Source organism: Podarcis raffonei, chromosome 3 (genome assembly GCF_027172205.1).
Source record: "Podarcis raffonei isolate rPodRaf1 chromosome 3, rPodRaf1.pri, whole genome shotgun sequence".
In the NCBI taxonomy this organism is placed as follows: Eukaryota; Metazoa; Chordata; class Lepidosauria; order Squamata; family Lacertidae; genus Podarcis; species Podarcis raffonei.
Window position 1 is genome coordinate 68,908,725 of NC_070604.1, and position 8,797 is coordinate 68,917,521.

The 8,797-nt window shown below is 44.1% G+C and overlaps 1 protein-coding gene across 1 annotated transcript in view; it reads right to left on the reverse strand.

The window, feature by feature from the left end:
* Window positions 1–6,408, reverse strand: part of SYNE1 (spectrin repeat containing nuclear envelope protein 1) — a 302,115-nt gene extending 295,707 nt beyond the window's left edge. The window contains exon 1 of the mRNA XM_053382199.1: window positions 6,164–6,408. The gene's annotated coding sequence lies outside the window, so the exon portion shown is untranslated. The remainder of the gene's footprint in view (window positions 1–6,163) is intronic.
* Window positions 6,409–8,797: the final 2,389 nt, after the last annotated feature.

Here is an 8,797-nt window from a genome sequence, read left to right on the forward strand (position 1 = left end):
CAGCATTCAGCCAGATGCTTGTGGGAAGCCAACAAGCAGGACCAGAGAACAAGAGTCCTCTCTGCTTCTGCACTTTCCAGCAACTGATATTCAGAAACTTTACTGCCTCTGATATCCGACTGGTGGTCTTCCATTCAGGCAGTGTATAGAGCTCTGCAAGTATAAAATGTGACTTTACACTATTTTCTAGACCAGAAGGATGGATACACCTGTAGAACATATACCCTGACTAGGATCATGTGTACAAGCAACATTTCAAAGGGACAGCTACCTGTATGTGACTCTGTCGCAACAACCATTACAATAATTATTGCAAAAACTTAAAGACTAGAGTTTTTATTGGTTAGTGCATGCTTGATATGCATTTTATGTAACAATAAAATGGTCTAAACACCAGATCATTGGTTGACAAGATGCAAAGATGACAATACTGACATACCGTAATTTGATAAATATGGGATATTAGAATGGTATGTTGCATTTACGCAAGCTATATCCTAATACATAAGAGCTAAGTAGTATATTAATTATTGAAATACATATATGTAACTTTCATTATCTGATATCTGATTAAAATATGAATTAAATTGGTTTTATTTTAATGCATGCAAAATTATTCTTTCTTTAAACTCTCAGTGTCAAAGGGATTACCATGTATTAGTTCTTTCAAGTTATATGGAGACAATATATTAGAACCAGTATTAGGAAACACTCTACAGATTTTGAATATAAATTAAAATTCACATGTACCACTTATTTTGTTTACATTAGAATAGCTTGTTTATACAAACTGTTGAATACCATTTTTTAACAGCTTTATTACTCAAGTGTGGTAAGACTTTAAGCAACAGATAGCCAATTAATTATCTTTCTAAATGTAAAGTGAGACTCCAGGCTATATTGTATTTGTGGTAAATGTTACACTTCTTTGTGTAGGGTGGAAAACTAGACTTGTCTAAACAAAGGGAAATTAAGCTGCAACAGATGGGCAGAGAAAGAGCATTAACAGAAGAGGAGACAACATCAACAGTATGCCCACTTCAGAAATCTTAGACATTCAGCAGAATTACCACAGAACAATAAGACTGCATTCTTGTCTTTTTTTAAAACAACAACAACATACCTGTTGGTATGATTCAAAAGATAGTTGTTTTTACACTGAAAAATATACATGCAAGATGGACAGCTGTGAATGAAGTATGAGCAGTCAAATGGCTGAGGTTCCCTGAAATAAATACATAACTGGGGTTCCCTTCTTTCAAATGTATTGCAATCTCATCAAACACTTACATGTCATTCATATTGCACTATGGGTGCCTTTTGCCTTTTAAAACTTGCTTTTTGTACCTCCATTAAGAAATAATTAATTGTGCCCCTAAGAATCCAATTTCAGTTACTTTCCTCCCAAAAAGCTGACATATGACTCGAGATCAAATTGCCATAAAGTTATTGCTGCATCTTTCTTTTTTTAACATAAAAGGTCAATGGTATGGAAACTGAAGTGTTTTGGGGCCTGTTCACATCATGTATTCATCCAGGGCCATCCCTGTATTTATAGGGTGAGGGGAGGTTGAAGTATATAGAGGAAGCAATTGTGAGACTTGTGGTTGTCAATGTTGTCCCTGATGTTTTATATGCAGTTCTATTTTAAAGTACTGTCATCATCCTGGAAGCTGTTGTTATTGCATGTAGAGTGTTCACACAGATGCCCCTAGCTCACACAACCACTTTTACTGCTCATTTATGAGCCCTCCTTACAAAAGACTACAAGGAGATAGAGGAGAGGTCTGCATGACATGATAACGACAAATGTGGGAAGGTCTTCAAAGATAAGGATTCCCGGAAAACATGGCATGTTTTCCATACAAATGCATCTAATTAATAATATCAATGTGTGATCCTAGGCAACCCATTCCTCTTCATCTGCTTTTAACTGCAGAAGGACAAATAAGGACTTGCACCACCACACCTAAAGGCATAATTCTATGCCTGACAAGTGGGTTGAGATAATCTACTTTACTCTCTAAAATTTGAACTCTACTTGGATACCATACAGTAAGCACTTACTATAGGAAGGTTTAGCTTAGGGTTGTACAAGTCTTTTTTAAAATCCCAAACAGCCAAAAAACATCACGAGCGATTTACAATGTGATCTGCCACGTTGTACAGTAGATCACTGGTGCAATTGCTTCATCTACAAATGCTGTTGAACTGCTCACACTGTGCAGATGTGTTTACCTGGAATCATGGCCAGAGCCAGTTCTAAGGTCAAATCAGCAACATAAACATTGGCATTGCATTGTGAGGAGATGACTATACGCCTTCTCATTCTGGGACTGCCAAGTTATAAAATCAGGGCATTAGAACTTATCTTGCTTTCCCTTGGGCATACTTTACATTACATACCTTTAGTCATGATAACAGCTTCAACTTCCACATATAAATACAAACAAATACTATATAAGATTCACTTCCTACTGTCATGCAATACTGGAACTTGCCTGCATTCTCAACATGCCTCTAAAACATTAAGACAAATTTCTGAGAACCAGAAATATCTGGTTATAATGGCAATACAAAAAGTCTTGTGACAAACTGACTGAGTAATTAGTTTATAGTGGAATGAGCTTTCATAAGGAGGGGAGGGAGAAGGCTATGCACTAGCTGTATGGAAATGAAAACAAAACAGGAATAGGGGACCTGTGGCCCTCTAGAAGTTGTTGGCTATGTTGACTGGGGATTATAGGAGTCAGAGTCCAACAACTTCTGGAGTGCAGCTTAAAGTTGCAGAAGGTTCAATAGTGCTTTTAACGTTTCGTGATGATTTTATATTGCTATAGACAGCTCTGATACTGCATGAGGTGTGTGTGTGTGTGATGTACTCCTATTCCCCAATCCTAAACATTATAATTCATCAGAAAAACAGATTGAGTTCAGTGTGATCCTGTACATGTTTACTCAGAAGTAAGCTCAATTAAATTCAATGGCATGTACTCTCAATTAGCATGGGTCTGCAGAGATAAGGCACTCCTGCCATTGGCAGCCTACTTCTGGAAAGGAGTGTAGCATTTGAAAGATGATCAAGGCACAAATATATACTGTAGTCATTAAGTCTGGCAGGTCTTGCAGTGCTATTAAGATAATATAAAGTGACACTTCATTTCTTAGTATTACTGAGGGTAGGGGTGTCCTGAGGTATAGATGTACTGCAGAATTATGGTGACATTTCCCTTCCTACCTTTCAAAACAGAAAGAAAATATTTTCTTTTCCTGGATACTTTTGTCCATATCATCAAGTGATGTAATTCACACTGGCTTCATGAAAGTTAGCAGAGCCCAGTTGAACAGGAAGTTTGTTTATGGAACGGGAGGGGGGAGCTTTTGGTCTTTCACATTTATAATTCAGCTTCAATAAGCCAAGCTACACATTATAATTTTTAAACCTATTGTTTACAAGCCATTAAGTAATTTTTTTGTTTGAAATACAACATATGCTGCCTCTACAGCTTTCTAAATCACATGATACTTGGACAGTCCAAAGATTAAGGTCCATCCTGTTCATAATAAGTAACAAACAGTAGAATCATTAGTCACTAAATTAAAAAAACAAGTTTATGGAAGTTGAGAATCAGAGTCAGCCTCATCACAAATGAAAAGCAAGGAAGAAAGCAAATTCTGCATACCACTTTATACTATTCTACTTGAGGTTAGCTCAGTGAGTCTCAAACCTCATTGAAGGGGGTGGATGGGACATTGGGAGAAAATATATGTTAAGCTGCAGGGAAGGTTCTAGAGGTAGATGGCACCAATCAAGCCCTGTGTAGAATAAATCCTCCCACCAATGAGGTGATTTCAGGTGGTCACCTCCCTTTCTGCTCCATTATTCCAAAGTGACCTGAGCATAAAACATTCCATAAGAGCTGCATTGTTCATATTTTTTTTCCACATGACTTGAGATGGGAGTCAGAGTTACCTGTCATACTGTTAGTGCAGGTTTACTTCTCCAATTCATTGACCCTTCAGCTCAGTAACAGCCCCTGTGCTCACAAGTGTGTGCAGATACCATTGCATACTCAACCACAGACAGAGTTATTGATGCTGGATTGGGGAGCTACAGTAGGTAATGTAAGTTTTAAGAACTGGAGAAAACTAGGTTAGATGCTTCCACTTTTGATCCGCAACATTGTGTGCTAGGTCAAAAATGTATCATGCATCCCTGAAGATAATATGTATCTGCTTTCATAAAATGACTGCCCCAAGACTGTTACAAAATTGAAGCTATTGTATACAACAAATAAAAGCTCATAAAGTAAGGAGGGGCAACATTTATAGTGAAATACATTTCCTTTAAGTTTCTAGTATGCCATTTATGAATTAAGCTAAGCATCCTGATCCTGCACATGCTTTAAGTTCAATGACAGTTGTTTCCTTGTAAAGCCACAATCGTATGTGGTGGCTGCACACCTACTGAGTACAGTAGCTGACCCCTTGTTTCAGTGAAACTATCACTAAATAAACATGTAAATGACCAGACTAGCTGCAAATATGCCCATGACTCCAGCCTTGCCCCTCAATGTCATGCATGTTTACTCATAAGTAAATCACTGTGTTCAAAGGGATTTTCCCACAAAGAAGTAGATGAAGCATTGCGACCTTGATTAATGCTCTTGTTGATTCATGATCAAATCAAAGTTCAGAACAGATTTGTTTCCTCTAAAATGGTTTTTTTAACCCCCCCCAGGAGAAACTATATTTTTTATTTATGCAGTTATTTGTTAGGATCAAATGCTAGAATACACCTGCTCCTCTGCTGGAAATAAAATACATAATTCATTATTTACAAATTGGGCCAGGATTAGTATCACACACTCAGCTTTTTAAAAGTGTTTGTGGGAGGGGAGGTTATTGTTTTGACTATTGTGCTTTTATCTTGTGTTTTTATTTTGTGAACTGTCCTGAGATCTTTTGATGAAGTGTGGTATATAAATCAAATGAATGAATAACATAATACAATGCTTTTAGTTCTGCTCAGACAGCCGTCTTGGGGTTTGACCCTTGGTGTCCCTGCCAACACTACAATTCTATGACTTGATGATTCTATGAATCTCAGCACCCTGTAGGTGTCCGAGGCCATATGGACAAAAAATATAGTCACACAAGCACACACAGGAAGGCTGTTGATTCCTTGGCATTAGCATGAACTGCTTTGTGTGCGAAGCTGGTTACTAGTGTTACAATCAGTAAGTAGCACAACAACAAATTACAAGGTTAGAACAGCCCAGCGGATAAAAAGTACCAACCCACAAAATGTTTCATGAGGTGCCTTGACCAGAAAGAGCTGTAAATCACTGAGCAACTGACTACCTCCTAGGCTGAGCTAATCCACCAACAGAATCTCCAGTGCTGGCATGTTACCGACTAACGGAATGTTCAGTGTGAAATGAACTGGCTGCTAAATGTTTCTGCTTGAAGTTGTACATATAGCAGATTAGTCCAGCTGTAGTCATGGGTTATTGGTTGCACTTCTTTTGCACATATGAAGCAAAACTATTCTTCAGCTCTCAAACAGAAAAAAAAATGCAAGAGTAAACAGGCACCCAAAAAAGTGAGTCATCACTTCCAAGGCAAAAGTTATTTTGCTTTCAGTTACATGAGCTGAATATAAACTATCAGTGTGACAGGTATATCCAGCTTACTGCTTGCAAATATTGCCCACCCTGCCATCCCTCCCCAGCCAGCAGTCCACATTGTATTTTGTTGGAGAAATATCCATAATCAGTATTTGGGCTGTTTTCCCGCCCTAATAATAATAATAATAATAATAATAATAATAATAATATACTACTTGGATTTTAGATCTGGCTCAGTCGCCCACAAAACTGAGAACCCCACAAATCAAGAAAACGATTTTTGCCCCCAATTTGCTTTGGCTGGCCCTAGGCTCCGGCTTCATTGCCTGCGAGTCGCATGATGCGGAGATCTAGATCTCAAGGCGCCCTTCCAGCTGCCCAATCCCCAAGGCGGCAGCAATGCTGTCCCTTGTACCTGCCCTGCCCCAGCCTGCCTCCTCGACGGACATGACAGCGCAGAAAGCAGAAGCATCCCCTCTGCGCCGGCGACGAGGGACGCGAGAGCCCGCCAACGCCGGCTGTGGGTTTTGTACCTCCTTCACGCTCCCCGTCCGGGACTCTTCGCAGCTGCTCCTCCTGCTGCTGCTGCTCCCCCTTGGCCAGCGCTCCCTGCTCGGCCCCTGCGAGCCACCCTCTGCGGACGACACCCGAACCGCTGCCTCTCTCCCGAATCCCAGGGCTCCGGAGCTGCCAGACGCCTCGGGCTGCTGGCTCCCTGGTTACCGCGGGCAACAATCCCACCCCAGCGACAGGCGTATACACACGCACTGCTGCACCTAGCAGCAGCCGCGGCCGAGAAAGCTCCGCCTCTTCTCTCCCCCCCACCCCTCGCTTCTGCAAAGCGCGCGGAGCTTCTCCTCAGCCACAGGCGCGGGGGTTTTCTCTGCGCGCGTGAGGGATGGGAAGGCAAGCAGGTGCGTGCGCGTCTACTGGGACGACAAGAGAGGGAGGGAGGAGGGAGGGAGGGAGGGGGAGCTGACTCGGGGTGCTGCGTTTTGCTCCCCCCCCCACCCCGCAGAAGGATGGTGCGCGAGGCTAGTTGTACGCGCGCGCGCGGCGCGACTCCATCTGAGGGAGCCACGCAGCGCGCCCGGCTAGCCTGCCATCCCGAGAACGAGGGCGCGCGCCTGTCCTGCTGCGGCGCCGGAGCAGCAGCTGCGAGGGTGTTTGTTGTTAGTGGCGCGTGTGGCCGCGGGTGTCGCTCTCCCGCTTCCCACCCTGGGCAAAAGGACAGGAGGAAAGGCTCCTTCCAGCTCCCTCTTCGTCTCTTTACAAACACACGCACGCGGGGGTGAGGCACCCAACAGCAGCCGGCCGAGCGCCTTCTGCCAAAGCCGAGCTGCCGCTCTCGGAGCGGGTGGCTGGCGGGCGCGCGGGCAGCGGGCAGACTCTGGTCTTTCTGCATGGGAGGCCCGCCATTTTTTTCAAGGGCAGATTCCGTCACGTGATGCCCCGACTAGATGCGAGAAAGCGAAGGGAGGCAGGAGCGGTGCCTCGAAGCAGCCCAGCGGCGGCGCTTTTCGCCCAGTTGACGCGCTCTGCCGGCGGCGATGGGGTCTTTTCTCCTGCAACTGGCATTTCTAGGTCGATACTTCGTACAGAAATTGTGTTAAGGGCACTGTAAGGTCATGCGATGTTCATAAGCAACAACCCTCAGCTATTCGTTGTCCTCTTAACATGGAAGCCTTTGAGGGTCTGCTTGACATTGAAGCCACTTAAGCCATTGCTCGTCAGCTGGAAGTGGGCATGGGTCTGTCTCTGTAGAACAACGTGGCACTTGAAATAACGTTATTGGGACATGATAGGGTATGGTCACACTCCAGTTTCCTGTGGTTTGCTGGGTTTCCAGTGCGGAGTTGACACATGGACATAAGAAGAGCCTGCTGGATCAGGCCCATGGCCAGTCTGTTCCAGCATCCTGTTGTCACAGTGGCCAACCAGATACCTGGGAAACCTGCAAGCAGGATTTGAGCAAAAGGGCTCCCTCACTTCCTGTGGTTTCCAACTATTCAGAAGTGTTGCTGCCTCTAATTTTTAATCTGTCTTCACACAACATTATTCAAAATGCATATGTAACCTGTACTTTGTTATCAAATGCTACCGCTCAATGCATTGCTTCTCAAACCAGCTTCACACCTGATGGAGTTCATCCCTAATTCATGTCTAGCTATAGAGTGAAGACATCCCTGCCCATCAGTGCCCCCTGTGTGTACACAAACAGAAACAAGTCTGACACAAATGAAGCCATGCTGATATCAACAGCTATGGTGGGAAGAGATGTGAAACACACCATACAGAAACAAATTTGCCTGCGCTCCAAGGTGGTCATATGAACACACCCATAGGAAGCTTCCATATACCCAGACCACAAGTCCATCGATTGCCGTATTTTTCTTCCTACTCTACTTCCTGTTCTTTAACCAGTCACTGATTGCCCTGAACCCCTGGCCTACCTGGCATTGTCAAGTCCAAAGTCCAGGGCTCAGTCCACACAAATAAAGTTCCAAGGTCAGGAAACACAGTCCAGGGTCAATCCAAGTAGCCAAGTCTGAAGTCCAGCAGTCAGGATACAGTCCAGAGTCAAACCTGAAGCACAGTGCCATAGAGATCCAGGAGCACACACATCAAGGTCCCTCAATATGGGCAGCTGAGCAGATACAGCAACTCAGCTCTGCTTCCCTTTTGTACTTTGCATGCTGATTGCAGCATCTGGGCTTGATGAGGCATGTGACCTTCACTGGTTCCAAGCCTACTCCAGATGAGAAATCACAGGCTTCCTCCCAGAGCTAGCAAGCTCCACCTGGCCAGTTAGTGAGCTGTCCTGTGGGCCCTTGCCTGCCTCAGCCAACTAGAGTGCCACTCCTGCTGCTCCCTTTGCCTCGGAGCCTGCCATGTTCATGGGGACAGGGCCCCTTTGGCCCGGCTGCTCTAGTTCTTGTTCGTTGTCCTCTGTCCCCTCGCCATCCTCTGTCACCCTGTGAGTACTTCTTTCTCCAGCCCCTGCTTGCCCCAGTGTGTCCCAGTCTCAGCTACACCCCTCGCCAGGGTCCTCTTCCTCTTCCCTGTCGTCCAGCCAGTTTGTGACACTGATCCATAAAAGTACAGGTACTCTCATCTCAGGGCTGCTAAGTTTGCTTGCTTGCTTGAAGGACTTTATCCAAGCATCA